Genomic DNA, 21893 nt, shown 5'->3' with positions numbered 1-21893 from the left:
TTATATACATAGTATACCGAGTTTAGTCGAGTGAGCATGAGTTTATGTGACCCATATTTTCTACACAAATTCGCTCCTGCTGGTGTGAACATCAAGACGGGAGACATAGCCGATTGTCTCGAGCGTGAGTGTCGTGAAGGTCATTGATAGCTACCCCATGCTTAATTACAGGGACTACTTATTTGCCATAGGAGGTATACCAGCTTTTTCCATGCATGCAGCATGATGACATGAGTTCCGCGCACTCAGGGCAAGGGCAATTGTGTGCAAATACTTTTCAGCAGGAAAAGTCTTTTCAAATTAACTCATCAGTTATCAACTTATAGTTTTAGCTTTTAGTTCAGTATCAGTTTTCAGATTCTGAATCATTTATATGTTTACCTACGAATATGTTTTCTTGCTGTTTATGTTATTTTCCTAAGTCTTGCTTCACCTCTTTGGGAGGTAATCTATGAGACTTACTGATGGAGCATCATGTCGGTGATATTTAGCACGTGAGGGCCTGCTTCTTTGCCTTGATGTAAATGTAGCTGACCACGGATCAACTATATCATCTCCTTCAGATCTATGATTCTTTTTGGGTTAATATTATGATGATAAAAGATTCAAATCTGCCCCTAATGTTTGTAATTTGGTCAAAATATATTCTCAATTAACCTACATTAGCTGATATATACACACACACTCTCTTTTGTTGTGAATGAACGGCTCATGAATGCTCATGTCACTAATAATCTTTTTAACTGTAGTGGAAGCCACGCGAGGACTTGGTTTCAATATATTTGTTGGTGTTTCAAACATCATGGGAATACGATTCATGCATGGAATCAAACATCTATTAATTCAAACTCTTGAAACAATTTATGGAGTTCAGACTTTCATAATCTAAGTGTGAAAGTTTGTTGGAATTCGAACTTCATGAATTGGATTTTGAGATTTTTTTTCCTTCATATGTGGATAAATAAAGAGAGAACCCGTCTATTTCAGCACCATTGACGAAGCTAACTCAGAAATCGGAAAAATTTCAATGGACCGATGCTTGTGAGTGCAGTTTCTAGGAATTGAAAGGAAAATTGACTTCAGCCCCAGGCCTGACACTTCCAGAGGGATCATAAGGCTATGTTATTTATTGTGATGCCTCCGGTGTTGGGTTAGGCTGTGTGTTGATGCAGCACGGTAAGGTCATTGCTATCCGACCCATGATATGGAATTAGCTATGGTTATTCACGCACTAAAGATGTGGAGACACTATTTATATGGTGTTCATGTTGATATTTACACAGATCATAAGAGCCTCTAGTATATTTTCAAGCAGAAGGAGTTGAATCTACGGCAGAGGCGATGGTTAGAGCTATTGAAAGACTATGATGTGAGTATCTTATATCATCTCGGAAAGGAAAATATGGTGGCCAATGCTCTCAGCCGTAAATCTATGGGCAGTCTATGTGATGTTCAGCCAGAGAAGAAAGAATTAGTTCATGAGCTCCACCAGTTAGCTAGCGTAGGAGTCCGATTAATGGACTCGGGCAATGCAGGAGTTGATGTTCAAAACCCAGCTGTTTCATCCCTAGACATGGAAGTGAAAAGGCGCCAATATGAAGATCCCCAGTTGAGTCACTACAGGGATGCACTTCCCCAGAAGGAAAAGTCACCATTTGAGATATCTGCAGATGGGATTCTCAGGTATCAAAGCAGGCTATGTGTCCCAGATATTGCAGGATTACGCCGCCAGATTCTGGAAGAAGCTCATTACTCCCGTTATTCTGCCCATCCAGGAGCGACAAAGATGTACCATGATCTCAAGTCAATGTATTGGTAGGGTGGAATGAAGAAGGATATAGCAGAGTTTGTGGCTCAGTGTCCAAATTGCCAACAAGTGAAAATTGAGCATCAAAAGCCAAGAGGGTTGCTGCAGGCTATGAAAATTCCAACCTGGAAATGGGAAGCAATCAACATGGATTTTATTGTAAGTTTGCCTCGTTCTCGGCGTAAGTATGACTCCATATGGGTGATTGTTGACAGACTCACGAAGTCAGCTCATTTCCTACCAATCAGGACCACATACTTAGCAGAAGATTATGCAAAGTTGTATCTTCAAGAGATAGTGTGACTTCATGGTGTCCCAGTATCCATTATCATGGATAGAGGGGCACAATTTACAGCCAAATTCTGGAAGTCCTTTCAAGAAGGTTTGGGTACTCAAGCGAGACTTAGCACCGCATTTCATCCATAAACCGATGGACAAGCTGAACGCACTATTCTGACCTTAGAAGATATGTTGCGGGCATGTGTATTAGATTTCGGAGGAAATTGGGATGATCACTTGCCACTTATTAAATTTGCATATAATAACAGTTACCATTCCAGTATTCAAATGGCCCCGTATGAAGCTCTATACGGAAGGAAGTGTAGATCGCTAATTGGATGGTTTGAAGTAGGAGAGACAATTAATAAGTCCAGAATTGATTCATCAAGTAGTGGAAAAGATCAAGCTTATTCGAGACCAGTTGTTGACAGCTCAGAGTGGTCAGAAATCATATGCGGACAATCGTCGATGAGACTTGAAATTCCAAGTTAATGATTGGGTGTTCCTGAAAGTGTCGCCGATGAAAGGTGTAATGAGATTCAGCAAAAAGGGGAAGCTCAGTCCCCGATATATTGGACCTTACAGGATTGTGCGCAAAGTAGGCTAAGTGGCTTACGAATTAGATCTACCTTCAGAATTAGAGTCAGTTTATCCAGTTTTTCATGTGTCGATGCTCCGTAAATGTGTTGGTGATCCTTCCAGAATCGAGCCTATAGATGATGTTCAAATTACTGATAAATTGGCTTATGAAGAAGTACTCATTGCCATACTAGATAGGCAAGTGCGGAAACTCATAACTAATGACGTAGCTTCAGTTAAGGTCATGTGGAGAAACAATAATAGAGAGGAGATGACTTGGGAAGAAGAAGAAGAAGATATGAAGTCCAGATACCCGCATTTGTTTCCACCCCCAGAAGAAGCACAAGATGAGACGTCATTGTCCTCAGGTATATAATGTTTCTCTTAATGCTTTTGGGTCGCGTGTGGCCATGTTTCTTGTTGTTGTATTATAGCCCTGTGAGGTGATGTTATTTTGGGTTGTTATGACAGGATGGTAGTGCCATATTAGAAGCGAAACTCTGGCGAAATTTTTGTAGAATCCCCGAGAACTTAACATTCGAGGACGAATGTTCCTAGGGGAGAGAATGTTACTCCTCGGACATTTCATACGTGAGCTGTGAATAGACTAACGCAAGATTAAGGGTAAAATGGAGTCTATATGGCCTTAAGGAGAGTACTTGATAGCTTTAGAGTGCGTACTTCAAGGTTTTGAAGTTATACAAATCGGTGAATCAAAGTTTGTTGAAGGAACTGAAATATAAGTTGTGTTCGGGAAGATTTCGTAACAACCGATCTAATGTTGATTTAGTAATGTCTTTAGGAGGAGCTATAAGTCTCCCTATATGATTAATGAAGTATTATACAAGTGCCAAGAAGGTTCCACAAGGATTGGAAGTCAAACGAAGCGACAAGAACGATTTCGGAAAAATGTGAGTTATACGACCACTTATATGGTCCGTATAACTTATAAGGTCCGTATAAGGGTCCGTATAACCTGTCTAGAGGTGGTTCACTCACTGGTGGTATTATACGGTCACTTATACGGACCATATAAGTTATACGGACCGTATAAGTGTCCGTATAAACCATGTGAGGCAGCTTTTATTTTTTTATAAAAGAGGACCCAAGTTCACATTTTTCATTTCTCTCATTCTCCACACCTCAAGAGAGATCTATAACATTCTCCATACCATATCAACATGAACTCAAAAGAAATCAAGGATTAATTAGCAAGAATCAAGAGGATCAAGGGTAAAGAGGCTCACTAGGGTTTGTGGAAGTCAAGAATCCCTTTTGTGTTGAAGTTGGGGTTTTATCAAGTGAAGTATCTTCATCCAAAGATTATTCCTACATAATCAAAGGTGAGTGTTACACCTAGTTCATGTTATTAAAAGTATTGAGTGGTTGAAAGACTTGGATTAGAGAAGAAAGTAGAATATGAGCTCAAATATAGAAATAATGGTATTTTGAGTAATAAGTTAATTTGAGTCATGATTCTTAGTATGAGATGAATATAATCTTGTTATGAATTATGCTAATGACGTTAAGGAAGTATTATGTGAAGAATGAATATGGTGTTGTGTTGTAATTATGATTATGAATGACTTTGGAAAGGGGTTTTAAGGATTAAACCATGCTTAACTTGAAGAAAGCAATTAACTATGATATTATGGGTGTTGCTATGATGTTTGGGAGTTGTTTATTATACGGAAAAGGTTGTTGAAACAAAGGAAATGCTACTCAATTTTCGTTAGCTCTTAGTCGCCTTAGTTTAGCCTTAAGCATGTTTCTAATGATCTAATGTAATACGAATCCTCTTGAATGTAGAGTTGTGAACTAGGAAGGAGAGTGTTTAGTTGTTGAGAAGACGCAAAGGTATGTAAGGCTAGCCCCTTTCTTTCAAAGGCATGACTCCTATATTACGATTTCCTCTCTATATTTCCATGACCTTCTTACATCCCAAAAGATAAAAGTTAAATATTCTCAAAAGATTCTTATGATAAAGAGATAAGATGTGTTCTATGATAATGATGATGATAATGATTTTACTTCTAGAGATTCCAAAGTTTATGAATTGATGCTATTGTGATCCTAGCGATCTTATTCCATAATTTCCTTGATATTATTCATTGTTGGCCATCTCACCTCATGATACTAGTTCCTTCAAGGTGAGACCTAGCGACGATGTTTGACCATAATATAATCGGAGGCTACCAACCTTACGTCACTCCGATAGAGTTACAACTTTTACTTGAGCTCTCATGCATGCTTTATATTATTTATATGTGAGATTACGCCGCGCCTAGTTGGCCGGGCTGACACCACTACGATGGGCGTAGTGGGCGGCTACGATGATAATTACACCGTGCCTAGTTGGCCAGACAGACACTACTAGTGGGCGACATGAGATGGCTGCCCCGGACGCGGGAGGCCCGAACGCGGGAGGCCCGAACGCGGGCTAATGATGATCACACCGTACCTTTATGGTCTGGCAGTTTATGTATATATTTATGATATGATGTTGTTTTAATATAAAAGTTAGCATGCATGACTCCGCCTTAAGAGGCGATTAGTTACAGGTTATTCCATCTTATGCTCTCTTATTTCTTTATTATGTTGTTATACACGCCTTGCATACTCAGTACATTGTTCGTACTGACGTCCTTTCTTTTATGGACGCTGCGTTCATGCCCGCAGGTAGACAGGGAGACGGCACAGACGCTTAGGAGCTTCACCAGCAAATTTATAGGAGCACTCCACTTCTCCGGAGTTTTCGCTTATTGGTATTCTTTTGTATATATATTTGGGCATAGCGGGGTCATGTCTCGTCTTTATGATTTCAGTACTCCAGTTAGAGACTCGTAGATACATATGTGTGGGTAGTAGATGTCTCATGGTCCTCTTAGTGTATTTCTTGTATATCACTTTGTAGCCTCGTGGGCTTGTACATATATGTTTATTTTGAGGAGTAATTGGGGATCATTTCATGAAAAGCTTGTGTTGGGAATGGTGCATGTTCATCTTGAGTTGATGATAAGTCTGAAAGGTGGTGCTTGGTGGGCTAGCTCCGGGTACCCATCATGGCCCTCTAGTTGGGTCGTGACAGTACATTCTTCATTAACGATGAACTAGCAATCTGAAGGAGACCTACCAGAAGGTCAAATGATTATTCAACGGAGAAACGTTAACATTCAGGATGGACTTTATCGAGAAGGAATCTTGAACTAGCTACCATTACAATGATAGGATGAGTAAGCGAGTAGGAGGAGAAAGATGATTAATGGAAAGAGGACTAGGGGAGATTTATAAAGATCTCTTTGACTGAAGGTTAAGCCTGTTCAGGACCAATATGCTCGTAAGAATATGAGACCCTCTACGTGTATATGCACCTCGACATATTGGCTCAGAAGACAAACGATTACTCTTAGATCAATTGCTAACTGGCAAGAATATAGACCTATGAAAAACGGAAAGACGAGTAGATTTTTAAACATAAGTATTTAACCACTTCCCTAAGGTGGAAAGATAAGGTGATAAAGTATTAGGTCAGAAGTGTACCTGTTTGACGATGAAAAGATAAAAAGATCGTGACAGAAAGGGGTTAGAAACCACCTTAAAGCGTGACGCATGATATAATGATAAGGAAAAGAGACGAATTGACGACAGACGCATTATACACAGGGATGTTAAATTGAATGATAGGCAAAATTTTGGAGGTATAACTCCATAGGAAAGTTTGCTTAAGTTTACCAGATGAAGGTACAATGATAGATCCATTAACGAAGGAATGGGGAAGGATTAATCGCGATAGCACTCAGAGTCAAAGGCAGACTATGATAACATCTGGATGGTGTAGTTACTCTAAGTTAGTCGTACTGACACGAAGTCGTAATATCGAGGGGTAGTAGAATTAAAGAAATGATAAAGGAATAGTGCAACTTTAAATCATTCAAATTGGTAAGCAAGGTCGACTTTAAGGGTAAGACGTGGACGTGATAACAGGAGAAAAATGAAACTAGAAAGAGTAGAAATAAGGTAAGTTAACATACGATGACAAATTTGCTATATCTAATAACCGTGACGGAATATGATAACATGTATGGTGACACAAAGGAGGGAGACAATAGATGATATTGTATACGGTAAAAATCGGATGCGAAGCAAACCGGTGGAGCAAGGGGGCCGACTGATCTGCCTTCTTCGTCATTGGAACGACCAAGCCCGGTGACCCGAGCATTCGCGGCTGTTGGTCCGAGTAGCCGTTGGTTTGTGTGCCGTTGGTCCGAGTAGCCGTTGGTCTGAGTAGCCGTTGGTCCGAGTAGTTGTTGGTCCGGGTGGCCGTTGCACGCGGGTCAAGCGCCAGTAACGTCCTGTCCTGGTCAGCTACCCACCATGCGTGTGTCAGACGGCGCCGTCAGTCTAATCCCACCAAATCCGTGCAGAGTTGTCCTTATTGCTATTATTTTATTAGCTCACATCATATGAGACCCATGGAGGTCACACTATAAATAGAGCACATCCCCCTCCTTTGTAAGGGCTGGCTCCCTCGGATCAACAACATTTTTGTACTAGAAGATATACACAAATCTCTCTCTCAATATTAGATTTTGGTCCGGAATCATTGTGTTCATCTCTATTACTTGTTCAAACAAATAATACTTATATGTTAGTAGATGTATAAATCCACAGTGGTCCTCCAAGCATCATCGTTTTCTTCACATCTTAACCATACGAATCTTGTATCCATCAAATATATCGAGATTCAAACACATATCCTATACCCGCGTACAAATTCAATCTATTTACCAAATTCGGGGTAAACAGTTTGGCGCCCACCGTGGGGCTAGGATAATAGTGGTCTTTGATCTTGATCCCTATCTTACCCATCAAAATCGGAAACATCTGTTGTCCGTCTCGGAAGAAACGGACCAAATGGCTAACAGTGGGCAATCTGGTCACGTCAACAACAACGAGATCGTGGCCGAAAATGAAGGCAGCGGGCCGCGAGGATTGCCAAACCCCACTGACCCTTTAAATACTAACAATTCGATTACTTTGTCCGGGACACAAGTCCGGAAAGAACCGGATACCCCGAATGATAATATTGACTTGCGTTTAATTTTTGAAATGTTGCAGGAACAGAGAGCGGCGATTGCTGAACAGGGAATCGCAATAGCCCGGTTGCAAAACGGAGGAGATGAAGCGACCCCGGGGAAGACGAAGGGTGTTGTCGAAATCGGAAGAAACGAGCCACGGATGGTCGAGAGTAACGGTTCCGGAGCCGGTTCCTCCACCGAGGTTCTAAAGATGCTCGAAACTTTGGCAAAACGGGTAGACTCGACCGAAAAGAGGGTCGAGACGTATAACTCTCGAGTGGATCAAATACCGGGGGCTCCACCTTTGCTAAAAGGGCCAAACTCGAAAAGGTACATTCAAAGGCCTTTTCCTCCGAGTGTGGCCCCGAAATTAATCCCGAAGAGGTTCAAAATGCCAGATATCCAAAAATATGACGGCACAACGGACCCTTGCGAACACGTGACCTCATACACCTGTGCTATAAAAGGCAATGATATGGAAGAGGATGAAATCGAATCCGTGTTGCTGAAAAAATTCGGGGAAACTCTGGCAAAAGGAGCATTGACTTGGTACGATCATCTGCCCGAGCATTCAATCACTAATTCTTTCGAAACGCTCGCCGATGCCTTCATAAAAGCACACGCCGGAGCCAAAAAGGTGCAGGCTCGGAAGGCGGATATTTTCCGAATTGCCCAAAGAAACGATGAGTTACTGCGTGAATTTGTCAGCCGGTTCCAAAGGGAACGAATGGAGCTTCCCCCGGTTCCGGAGGAATGGGCTGCACAAGCTTTCACAAAAGGGCTCAATGTTCGGAGCTCGACGGCTTCGTTCAAATTAAATGAAAGCTTGGTGGAATACGAGGCTGTGACATGGGCAGATGTCCATAATCGGTACGAGTCGAAGATTCGGGTGGAGGATGACCAACTCGAGCTTCCCCCGGGGCTCGTAAATATGAACAAAAGTCTGGAGAGACCAAGGAAGAATTACGAACCGGAGGCCAGATCGTCGAGGGAGAGGTACCGACCATATTCTCATCCGGAGAAACCAAGCTTCAGGTCGGACTAAGGTATGGACTCCTCGTGTTTTTCTATTGACCTCTTTCTTTTTTTGCAGGAAGTCAAGTACCGGATAAAGTTAGAATCTAAGTCTGAAAACACGTGTTGCACTCTTTTCCTTAGTACGGTTTTGTCCCAAAATGGGTTTTCCGACTAGGTTTTTAATGAGGCAACAAGTATAACGTGTTACTCAACAAAGATAAGGGACCAGCACCCGGAAACTCGAGGTCACACCCTCCGAAGTGGGGGCTTGATGGCACTCACCCGACCTCGCAGCTCGGATAAATACTAGGGGACTTATACCCACATCGAGGTTTACCCCGGTTAGTGGAAAACGGAGGGGCTCAACAAGTCAAGACCGGACCAAACGATCATAACGAATCGTGTCCCATTCAGCATTTGCTACGGCAAAACAAAGGCCTGGCCACTGGCCATAGCCTTCAACGTAAGGACCAAACGATCATAATGAATCGTGTCCCATTCAACATTTGCTACGGCAAAACTAAGGCCCAGCCACCGGCCACAGCCTCCGATGTAAGGACCAAACGATCATAATGAATCGTGTCCCATTCAACATTTGCTACGGCAAAACTACGGCCCGGCCACCGGCCATAGCCTCCGATGCAAGGACCAAACGATCATAATGAATCGTGTCCCATTTTTCATTTATTACAACAAGGGAGAAGGAATTAAAATTCTCATATGTACAAACATTTTGCAAACACAAAGTCATCAAAGGCTGGTATAACAAAATCTTGGGTGTCTTTCTGTTAAAAGGACTTCGCCCCGATGGTAACCGCCGTATTCCGGCACTGCCCCACTCACATACTCTATATCGAGGATTGTGCCCGAAATTCGACAAAGGCGACAAGGTCACAATGACCCTGTCACGACCCAACCCCGTGGGCCGCGACTGGTGCCCTACTTGGACACCCAAATAGACATACAAGCCAAATCGTCATATAATAACTTAACTCAGATTTCATATTCATCATTTTAAACAGAGCGAAAAACAAATGTTATCTTACGCGATTTCGCGCACAAAATATCATATCAAAACCAAAAGAGGCGGCGGAATATACATCGCCGATTATATGCACATATACAAATATACAGGCCATTCTGGCCGTATCCAAATCTGATAGGTTGGCGGAATGTACATCGCCAGATACATACACGTATACAGACAAATGGGCCGTTTTGGCCATAATAGCAAACGGGACCGCACTAAGACGCAGGTCATACCCAAACAAACACACACATGACCCATGACCCACATATATGACTACAGGCCTCTACAAACGATATCGGAATCATATGACGGGACAGGGCCCCGCCGTACCCCAAACAGTCAAATATACGGAGACATATACACCATAAAAGATATGTACCAACATATGGGCTCCGAATCAAAAGGAGCACTCTGTGATAGCTGAATATGTGGCCTACACTGGCGGATCACGAACCTCTGTACCTGCGGGCATGAAACGCAGCCCCGCGAAGAAAGGGGGTCAGTACGAAAGATGTACTGAGTATGTAAAGCATAGAGTACAGAAATACAAACCATAACTGACATAAAAAAAGTACAGAGAAACATTACCGAATCAGTACATCAAAGTCTGTGCTGAAAGCATATGTATATATATATATATATATATATATATATATATATATATATATATATATATATATATATATATATATATATATATTATATCATGCAAGTAAAAATCATGCATAAGGCTCAGGAATGTGGTCACCACTCCGACGCTGGTGCCACACACAGCATAACTCCAGAAGGTTTCAAATCTCCGTACATCTCCGAACATAACATATCACATCATCAAATCATATCGTAAGCCATATCACAGCATAACTCCATAAACGGTACCCGGCCCTATGGCGACGTCTCGGGAACCGTAACACAGCATACGACCGAATATATCATAGTGCGCACGATCACAAAACCGGCCCGGGATCCGGCGAACGATATCATAGTAGCATGCACGAGCGGAGTAGTGAGGAAACCATATGCATATAAATACATAAATAAATTTCAAAATCGATGGACAATTACATTTTCCAACATCGGAAGGCTCAAAAATAAGATTCGGGTCAATCGGAATTAGTATAAGAAAGTTGCGCGCTTTTGAAGTGCAAAACCTTCTAAAAATATTTCATAAGCCATATTTGGAAATTCAAGTAACAAACATATTAGGTAGCTTTCAAATATCATTATGGAACAAACCAAATGGAGACTTTGGAATCATATGTACGTACCAAAATATTTATCAAAGACTTACGCCATATCAATCTTCTTTCGAACACATTCGGAAATATACCAACTAGAATTTTCGAACATCATATATACATATCAAACCACATGGAATACTCATGGAAATCAAAGACATCGGCCATCCTAGTGGCGCTAAGAATAGAATTTTCTTTAGAAGCATACGTATACATTATTTGTTCATTCCATAAAGGTCATGCCAAAAGAAGGAAAGGTAGGCTCTACATACCTGTCGTAGATCAACCGTAACCAAGCTTACTCCGTCGCTCCTTTAGCCTATTTAATATGAGAGTAACACTATTGTTAATGAACTACGATTTTCCAAACTTATAAATCTACAGCCAATCACTTATGGGAATCACTTCTTAGTTTATACTTCTTGAGTAGTATTTTAATTAGTTAAGAACTTAATGGAAATTGGGCAGCATTTCCTCTATATAACTCGCCTAACCCAAGCTTCCAATTAATTTCCGCTTATCACAACAATACCAACAACAACGATAACAACAATTACAATTACAACCAATCCCCTTGATCTTCCAGCCCACCAAATAGCTCATAACAGTCACCAAATAGCCCACACGATGACAATAACAACTTATCTGATTTCCCGCAATTAATTTCATAGTTCTCGTCTCACAATTTAACTATGACCCAAATGAATTTAAATATACTTAGAAGAGGATAATTCTTACCTTATATATCAAGAAATGATCTTTTTCCACTTTACTTCCCTTCGAAGAATAGCCCGAATTCAACAACGCAATAAAACGGAACAACGAAACCGAAGCGATGCACAAATCCGTATGTTGTTCTTGAAGAAGAAAAAAAAATGATTTGCTTGCTTCTTTAATATTGTAGCTAACGTTGCTGTAGTTTGAGAATATTTTCTCCTCCATTTGAGTATGGGCAAGGACGTTCCAGCTATGGAGAAGGTACTTGGCAAATGATCCATAATTGTTTAATATGAAGAAGATAAATACCATACAAATTAGTGGAAAGAGAAAATTTTCATCTACTTAGTGGATTTGATAACGTGTAAAGCAATTCACTTTATATGTACCTTAGTCATTAGTTGACCCCTTTTTATGTGTGTACACGTTAGTTTCCAAAAACACCTGTCCGTAGCCCAAACTAATACCACAAATAAATTCCTTATTTAACCTTTCACCGCATAATTAATTTCTTGATCTCAATTCTCTTAAGTAATAATTATTTTGAACACACTTCATAAACTCATTATCATAATCATGTGATATGGTAGTCATAACCTCTTTTGGCATACCCGAAATATTATTTCGAAACACCGTCATCACACTTTTAAGTCCTAAATCATTTCAGGACCTCATCCTTTTATACACCAATCTCACCTTCGTTTTTTTTTTTTTTTTTTTTTTTTTTGAATATGACCAAATTTCCGGACTCGGGTAAATTTACTCATGTTGGACCATTAAATGTTCTAGGCAAAAAGAAATACGAGGTATTATAGCTTGGACCGTATTTTACTCCAATAAATGTTGAAACTCGACAAAATTTATTTTCTTCGATTGGTTTAACTTCAAATCCTTACGATAAATGTGTTCCATCACTTTAACCACCTATAAGCTTGGGGGATAACCTCGTGTCCCTTACTAATGTCATTTCACTAGCACACTTTCCAACGTATGAAAATACGGGATCTAACAGACCCAAGCCAAAGCTTGGCAAATTCTCCCAAAACGGGGATTGCTACATCAAAAACTTTGCCAAGGTTGAAAAAATACCGACCCTGAAGAAAATGCTTATCGTAATTCGGAGACATCTGAACTTATGAAGCATCGGATAAGTCCCACGGGCACGGTGAATTAACGACTATGAGTCGACCTGTCCTAAAACGGACCAACGATCATGACCAAAATAATGGCAAACATTCAAAACGAAGAAATAAGAAGGTAACGACGAGCTGACAGGGCCACCGGTTTCGGAAGTTATCCACTCCCCGTTACTCCGATAGATCGGAGATCCGGGAAGTGTGGGGCTATCTGTATACGGTAAAAATCGGATGCGAGGCAAACCGGTGGAGCAAGGGGGCCGACTGATCTGCCTTCTTCGTCATTGGAACGACCAAGCCCGGTGACCCGAGCATTCGCGGCAGTTGGTCTGAGTAGCCGTTGGTCCGTGTGCCGTTAGTCCGAGTAGCCGTTGGTCCGGGTGGCCTTTGCACGCGGGTCAAGCGCCAGTAACGTCCTGTCCTGGTCAACTACCCACAATGCGTGCGCCAGACGGCGCCGTCAGTCTAATCCCACCAAATCCGTGCAGAGTTGTCCTTATTGCTATTATTTTATTAGCTCACATCATATGAGACCCATGGAGGTCACACTATAAATAGAGCACATCCCCCTCCTTTGTAAGGGCTGGCTCCCTCGGATCAACAACATTTTTGTACTAGAAGATATACACAAATCTCTCTCTCAATATTAGATTTTGGTCCGGAATCATTGTGTTCATCTCTATTACTTGTTCAAACAAATAATACTTATATGTTAGTAGATGTATAAATCCACAGTGGTCCTCCAAGCATCATCATTTTCTTCACATCTTAACCATACGAATCTTGTATCCATCAAATATATCGAGATTCAAACACATATCCTATACCCGCGTACAAATTCAATCTATTTACCAAATTCGGGGTAAACAGATATCTAAGATTTCATGTACGAGGAATCCAAATCGTAAGGTAAACTAGGGTTGAGTTGCAAGCGAAATAGGATAAGATAAGCCTCAAGGAGAAACTGATGGCTATTGACGGTAGTAAGAAAGGCGAATAACAAGTAGTTTCGCATAAGATGGCTTGGTTAAAGTAAAGTAAGATAGGATAGAGCTAATATATATATATATATATATATATATATATATATATATATATATATATATATATATATATATATATATATGTTTATTCATAAAGCCACAAGCGATTGACAAGCAGGCAACCAAAAAGAATTTTGTAAGCTAAGTCTTTGGATGAGGTAGGACTACGTATTGCAGAATAGTATGAATACATAAAGATCAAATTGAGCATATGTATAACTGTAATTAACAGAGTGCAATTGAGTGGAAGCGATAACAACCAAAGTATGGTATACGCCGAGAAACGCAGGGAATAAGGACATAGTGACCCAAAATATAACGGAGTTACTTCAATAGCCAAGAAGGCAAGGATATCGACAGGAAGATTTTGTCTAATCTAAAGAAGTGTTCTATAAAGGGATTGAAGTTATTAGAGGAGTAATAGACATCAGGACCGAAGACGTGTTTCAAGTATGATAGAAGAGGTGACATAAGGATAAGACTGAGGTCCATTGCCCACTTTATTTTGGAACATCAAAGATATACCATGATGACATTAACTTTGATATGACTATATGGAGAGAATGGTTATAAAACATCAAAATCATAGCGGGTCGAGGAAGAATATAATGATCACGATATAGAGGCAGGGATCGATTGTTATGAATACGGCAAGTCTGATTCTACAGAGGAGATTATAAATAGACCAACAAGAATTGCCTACATCGTTGGATAAGTTACAAAAGGTTATACGAAATAATGAGATGCAGAAATAGTTCGGATATATAATATATTGCCTTAGTTATGACTACTAAAAGTGTTCAGTTATGGAAACCTTTGTAAACCCTCCTCTCAAGAAAATTTGGATGCAACAAGTTACTTATGTCGCAGCTTTTCAGAGAGCTGGTTAGGTGAAATGTGCATGCTAAATGATCGGTAAGAATCCCAGACCTCACGAGGACATAAGAAGGATCCCGTCTATCAATTTAGGACCATCGTGTTATCTACACATGTGGCAAACTATGAGGATCATGGGATAGCATTATAAAATGTGATATGAAGAGGAATGCAGATTCACCATCCGATAGCTTAAAGGATGAAATTGTTTTACCGAACGGATTGCTAGTCTAAAGCTAACACGGAATTCATAAAGGAGCTAGCATGTGAAAGCAAAGTATTTTTAGAGATCTTATGCACGAAGGAATCAATGGTATGGCACGTCAAGCGTATTATGATTTATAAGGCCATGCCAAACCATTAGAGACTAAATGAAGATCACCTCAGGAGTAGGATACGCTTACTCGACAGCAACATTTTGGTAGAACAAAATGATATATGGGTAATAAGAAGGACGACCTTATGAGAAAAATTTCAGAGGTAGTACGCCAATCCACAGGTTCATGACACTACGGAAGAGTTCTATGTTACTAGGGATACAAACGAGACTGTATAAGAACAAAAGAGGAAAGAAGGGTCAAGCGTTTAAGAGTAAATGTAGTGTTCTTGTATGAAAGGAATGGGAAAATAGAATGATCTAGCTGAGCGTGATGAGTTAAATATCTCAAGAATCTCAAGGATTAGAAGTTACCCCAATACATCCCAACATTCAAGGACGAATGTTCCTAAGGGGGAAGGATGTCACACCTCGTAAATTTTTGCGTCGTTGGTATTATAGTAATCTAACGTAAGCCCGGAGAGGCCATGGAACCCCTATAAGGTTAAGAAAGAATTTTAACAAGTTTTAAGTATTTATATAATGGTTTCGGGATCAAGCGAATTGAAGAAATTAAGTTCGTCGAAACTTGGGGAAAATTAGGCAAAATTCTATACAAGATTTTGGCTCAAATTTCAGGAGATATATCTTCTATTGTATAAGGAATTATGGAATTCATAACCTATCTAAATTCAAGTTCATAGAGTCCTCTTTCCAATGCAACTGGCAGTTCTTACATCTGAGAAGTAATGTGCCATGTGCTGTCTGTAAAACATTGTTCGACCCGTATAAGTTGGACGGACAACCTAGGCGGTGGCCGACCTTTGGTTGTTTTAAATTAATTTTTAGGGTCATTTTCATTATTTCTCAACCAAACTTTGTCCACAAGCTCCTAAAAACCCTCTCTACTGATTTGTGAAGGTCCTAAATCAAAAATATAGAATTTCATTCTAATCCCACACTAAGATTAGCCTAAGAGGGATATTACTTCTTGGGTGGTGTTGTATTGAGGTTAAGAATGGATGTGAGCTAGGATAAGCTTAGGTATTGAGTTGTGGAAATTGTATAAGGTAACAATAATGTGTTCTTTCTTGTGCTTCTGATGATTTTGATGTTGAATGATGTAAATGGTTGAAATAAGCATGAACTAGAAAGTAGGGATGTTAATTGAGGATTGTTGAGTTTTGGGCTATTTCCTTGTTATTTTTGGATGGTATAACGCTGGAATATTTGACTAATGAATTCATTATCATGTTATAAGTAATGTCAAGTTAAAGTAATAAGTCCATGAGGAGTGAAATGGGGTATATAGGTTCAAATCCAAGCTTGTCACTCGTCTTGAAATATTTATGACTGGTTGTTATTGTTGGTATATGGAATTGGAGGAATTTAAGATTATAGGGGAGATGCTGCCCAATTTTGTATAGACAAGTTGTTAATGTGAAGAGTTGAGCAAGTTTCCGAACGATAATAACTGTATGCCATATTGTAGTTGTGTAGATTAAGCTCTATTGTATGCTGTGTTGGTAGTATTATAGGTTTGAAGAGATCGAGGTATGTTAAGTCTAACATTCTTCCTTTTGGCATGATCTATATGAACGAAATGTAATCAAAACGCTATGCCATAACGACTCGCTCTTAGTAGCTAGAATTGTCCTTGTTGATTCATGTTCTAATAATATTATTCTCAACAAGTCTATCCTCATGATTATTATGCTCCATAGATTCATGTATTAATAATGATGTTAGTTTCATAATGTTGTTCGGAGGTGTAACGACCTTGCGTCACTCCGACAAACTCAGAATATCTTATCATACTTATGCATTTATATATGTATGATACTATGATAATGATGCACATAGAGGATAATTGTCACGACCCAACCCCGTAGGCCGTGACTAAGTACCCGAACTGGGCACTCGTATACAATCCCGTTAGCTACATGTTCAGTCCACAACAAACACCATATGGAATTCATAACGACCAAACCATGGTCTCAGATTTGTCGCATAATTATACATATAAAAGCAAGCCGACAAGGCTGCCATCACATATCAATATCATATGCAAGCCGACAAGGCTATCATCACATATCAATATCATGTGCAAACCGACAAGGCTGCCACTATAGACGAACATCATACCACAACACATCATATAGACACAGCTGAACAGAACCCATACACAACCCACACATATGTCCACAGACCTCTAAGAGTTTCAACCGTGAAATATGACGGGACAGGGCCCCGTCGTACCCTTAAATAACATATGCATATATTTGGATCAAACAGGATCTATACCAAAGTCTGGGCTCTGGAACAATGGAACTCTCCAAGATAGCAGAAGGGAAGTCTTAAGCCGGCGGTTCACCAAAGCGCGTATCTGTACCTGCGGGCATGAAACGCAGCCCCCCGAAGAAAGGGGGTCAGTACGGAATATGTACTGAGCATGTAAAGAGTGAAATACAGTAAAAGGATCATAACAGAATATGGAGTACAGTAAATGTGTACAATATCCAGAATCCAAAATACTTGCCTTTGTAACATAATCATACTAGTCAATATCATATATCGTATGCATATTTATATATCGTACCCGGCCCTTTAATGAGGGACTTGGTGAATAAGATCATCATATGCCCTCCTGGCCGCCATGACATGTCATCATATCATTATATCATCATATCATCATATACATATATACCGTACCCGGCCCTCTAGTGAGGGACTCGGTGAACAATGCAGTGAAACTGTGCACGATAATATACCCGGCCCGGGCCTCGGTGGAAGATATATTGAGGTATGCACGATCAGAGTAGTGAGAAACTATATGCAATTCAAAACGTTTTTAAGGACTCAATAGAATAGTCAACACGAACCATCGTTCGCAAATTCAAATAATAGTCATATCATTTACCTTTCGGATGTCCCTGTGGATTATATCAAAATGGAACTTTGAAATCATATGTGCATATCAAAATATATATATATGAAGTGTGAGTTATGAGATTCAAGATCATTAGCCATCCTAGTGGCTCTAGGAATAGCGATTCCTTTGGAATCATAGTTATATCGTATATTCATTTCACAACGATCATGCCAAAAAGAAAGAAGGGTTAGCTTCACATACCTTTAGCGCTTATTTGTCACACAATATGTATACGCTGCCCAATAATACTTCAACCTATATTAAGACGCCAACAACTACGGTTAAGCTACGGGGAGATTCAAAACGTATTCTAACGTTAGTAACTCCTTTCTAGATGTTTAGACGACTTTTTCTCTTGTAGCCAAACCAACTACATACAACCAATCCCACATCAATAATTATACATTCAATACCAATCCGGACAGCCCACACAACATTCCAAACAGTCCACATTCACAACATTCAATAGCGATTCACATACGGCTACTACATTCTCAAGTTATTCGTAATAGTTTGTAGCCTTAACGTTTGCATGTAACAACTTTATAACAGCCCATCCAACATACAACACAATGCATAATCTTAATTATCATTATTCTTCCAAGTTCAATAAGAACAACAACAACGTGTCAAAACAGCCCGTATGCGATTTCAAATCAATCCATACCTTACAACATTCGATAATAGTTTACATGCGGTTATGACACCTCTATTTTATTCTCATTAGTCTATAGTCGTAATACTTCATCAAAATGATTCTATAACAACCCAATTACTATGAAAACATGATGTATACTCTTAATTATAATTAGTTTTTCCAACTTAACAAAAACAACAACACGTCCAAAACAATCCCCAATCCAACAACATAAAGATGCGCGGAATTCTTGCAAACGTTTACGAACATATTAAGCGAACCACATACGATTCTTACACCTTATTTCATGTCTTATTTTCATATAATTTCAGTAAGTTACGACCAGCAACCACACGCCATGTACATCATCAATTCATACGCAACTAAGTTACCTTGTCATCACCAAAATCCTTACAACAACCCACAAACGGTTTTAGTTCTAACTCTAACCATTAAACACCTTCATTTCCATCATAAAATTCATGACAACAACAATCAAAATATCAAGTAAAATCAGTTCATTATCTTCCGCACAAAACAGTCCCTACACGGTTTCAATATGCTTCAACATCACACACAAGATTTCATGGATTCAATTTATATTCATACTAACACAACTTCACCTTTAACCTTCCAATTCTTTTCATTCTTTTTACCATGCAATCTATGATAGCATCATCCATAATTACTAAAGAAAATCAGTCCACCATGGCCACTAAAACAGTCCCTACGGCCACATTAACATTCCAACACCAACATTCATGATCTTATGCATGCAATTCATGTTCATCAAGTTACAACCATACTTCAACATCAACATATATAAGTTCATGTCTACTATCATGTTCCAACATCAACAGACATCATTTCATGCATGAAACTTATATTCACACATCTACATCACCCTTAACACATGTAAAAGAAAGTTAGATCTTACCTTGACAATCCGACTTCTCAACTTGGCTAGAGTTTGTGAATTGAAATGATAATGGTTCTTGTTGCTCCAATGACTATCTTCACGTTTCTAGGGACCTTCTAAAGGGTTTAAATGCTTGAAGAAATATTTTTTTGATCAACACACAAAGAGCTAAATTTTCAGCCCTTTGGCCGAGAGCTCTCCTCTCTCCCCCTCTAGGTTTTCTTTCTTTGTTGTGAAGTTGAAAATGAATGTAATGGCTGATTCCTTAGTCATCATTTGGTTAAACTATGATTCCTACAAGTTGGACACAACACATGCTCCACTCATGACATTGAGCACTCAATTAACTTTACACTAAAATTCTATTCTTTTCTCTATACTTTCGGCTGAGCCTCCCTCTTTGTTTCCTTTCTTCTTCTTTCCATTTAATTGTTTACAATACAATTGCATGTGTAGTGGATGATTCATACACTAACCTTTGTCCATTGCAATCATACAAAGATGAATGGTCAATATTTAAATGTGCAATGACTCATCCAACTTGTATACCTTCATAAAATAATGCATGCCTTCATAAAATAATGAATACCTTCAATATTCAAATGCATGCCTTAACTTTTTCTCCCCCTTATTTTCATCCATCTTGGCCGACTCTCACATCCCTTTTTCTTTCAATTTGGTTGTCCATAATATAATGAAAGTGTAGAGGATGAATCAACTTTTAAATGCATATTTGTATGTCTTCCATAATAGCCTTATTTTTTATGACTTTGAGTCATCTTTTGGACATGGCACGTTAATGTTCATATTGGCTCCTTGTTGCCACTAATTTTTACTTAACACTACAATTAAGTAGTTCCTAATCTTCAACAACATTCTTATACTAAGTAAAATTTATAACCAATTAGTTCTAGTTTAGAAATTAAAAATCCGAGGTTTCTATCTCACGTCGATTCCTTCGCGAATAACTCGACGTATAAAATACGGGGTCTAACACTATATATACATCTACATATATATATATATATATGTGTGTGTGTGTGTGTGTGTGTGTGTGTGTGTGTGTGTGTGTATGTGTGTGTGTGTGTATATATATATATATATATATATATATGTATATATATATATATATACATATATATGTTATATACGCACCACTGATCAGTTGGCCATGATGATGATGCCCACAGAGGCTTTATATACGCATATATATGTATGAACGGCGTTATATACGCATATATATAGTACTTATGCATATCATGGCCCCCAGAAGCATTCCATATGAACAGGTTGATCCTTTTTTTTGTCTCATTTTATTTTCATGTCTTTCATATGTTACTTTCCTGTCTTACATACTTGGTACTTTATTCATACATATGTTCCTTTGCCTAGGGATTCTGAGTTTCATGCCCGCAAGCCCTAATATACAGGTTGACGGTCCTCTCAGGAGGTTACCAGCTCAGCAAACAGTGTTATTGCACTCCACTTGCTCTGAATTTGCCTTTTAGGGTCAGTATGGATACGTATATATGTTATGGGTATGTCGGGGCACTGTCCCGACCCTTTGACGATTATGTACTCCTTAGAGGCTTGTAGACAAATGTTGTGTATATTGATGTTTTGTATGCCCATGTCTGTTACACCTCGGAAAAGTCCCCGTTTATGTACAATGAATAGGCCAACGAATGGTATGAGGGTGCGACGTTATACTAAGTAGCGAATGACTATTCTTGAATTTGGGAAGAAGAAAGTTGCGGAATTTCATTCAGCCCAGTGGTTGTAAAGTGGTTTACGGCCCGTAAAGTGATTTACGGAACGTAAAGTGCCATCGTCCTCCAACCTTCCAAAAACTTCAACTTTCTGTCCAATGTTGAAATGGTTAAAAACGACTTGGTATACGACCCGTAAACTGGTTTACGGACCGTAAACCTCGATCGTAAATTGCCATACTCATCAGCCAACCTTTCTGTTTTAATATGCTTAAATACGACCACACTATACGGCCCGTAAACTGGTTTACGGTCCGTAAACTGTGGTTTACGACCACTGTTCACCCCGACTGTTGATCATTAAAAATCAAACTTTGAATTATTAAAAGGGACCCAAGCCTCATTTTATTTCATTACTCATCCATACAACTCAAGAGACCTCTAGAATATTCCAAACACTTCATCCATAGGAATTTAAGAGAATCAAAGGGAAACTAAGATCACTAACACCAAATCCAAGCAACAAAGTGTATGAAACCTAGTTGGAGGTCATCTTCTTCAAGAAATTCCAAAAGAGGTG

The 21893-nt window shown here is 39.4% G+C and overlaps 1 long non-coding RNA gene across 1 annotated transcript; it reads right to left on the bottom strand.

Moving 5' to 3' along the window:
- Positions 1-9789: 9789 nt before the first annotated feature.
- On the bottom strand, positions 9790-12750 carry LOC132629302 (uncharacterized). The gene is made up of 3 exons (XR_009578168.1): positions 11767-12750; positions 11301-11347; positions 9790-10252 (listed from the first exon to the last, which is right to left on the bottom strand). It is a non-coding gene; the product is annotated as an uncharacterized LOC132629302 (long non-coding RNA).
- Positions 12751-21893: the final 9143 nt, after the last annotated feature.

This window comes from Lycium barbarum, chromosome 2 (genome assembly GCF_019175385.1).
Source record: "Lycium barbarum isolate Lr01 chromosome 2, ASM1917538v2, whole genome shotgun sequence".
Lineage (NCBI taxonomy): Eukaryota > Viridiplantae > Streptophyta > Magnoliopsida > Solanales > Solanaceae > Lycium > Lycium barbarum.
Note: the sequence above shows the minus strand (reverse complement) of the source record. Positions and strands in the feature narration are given on the sequence as shown.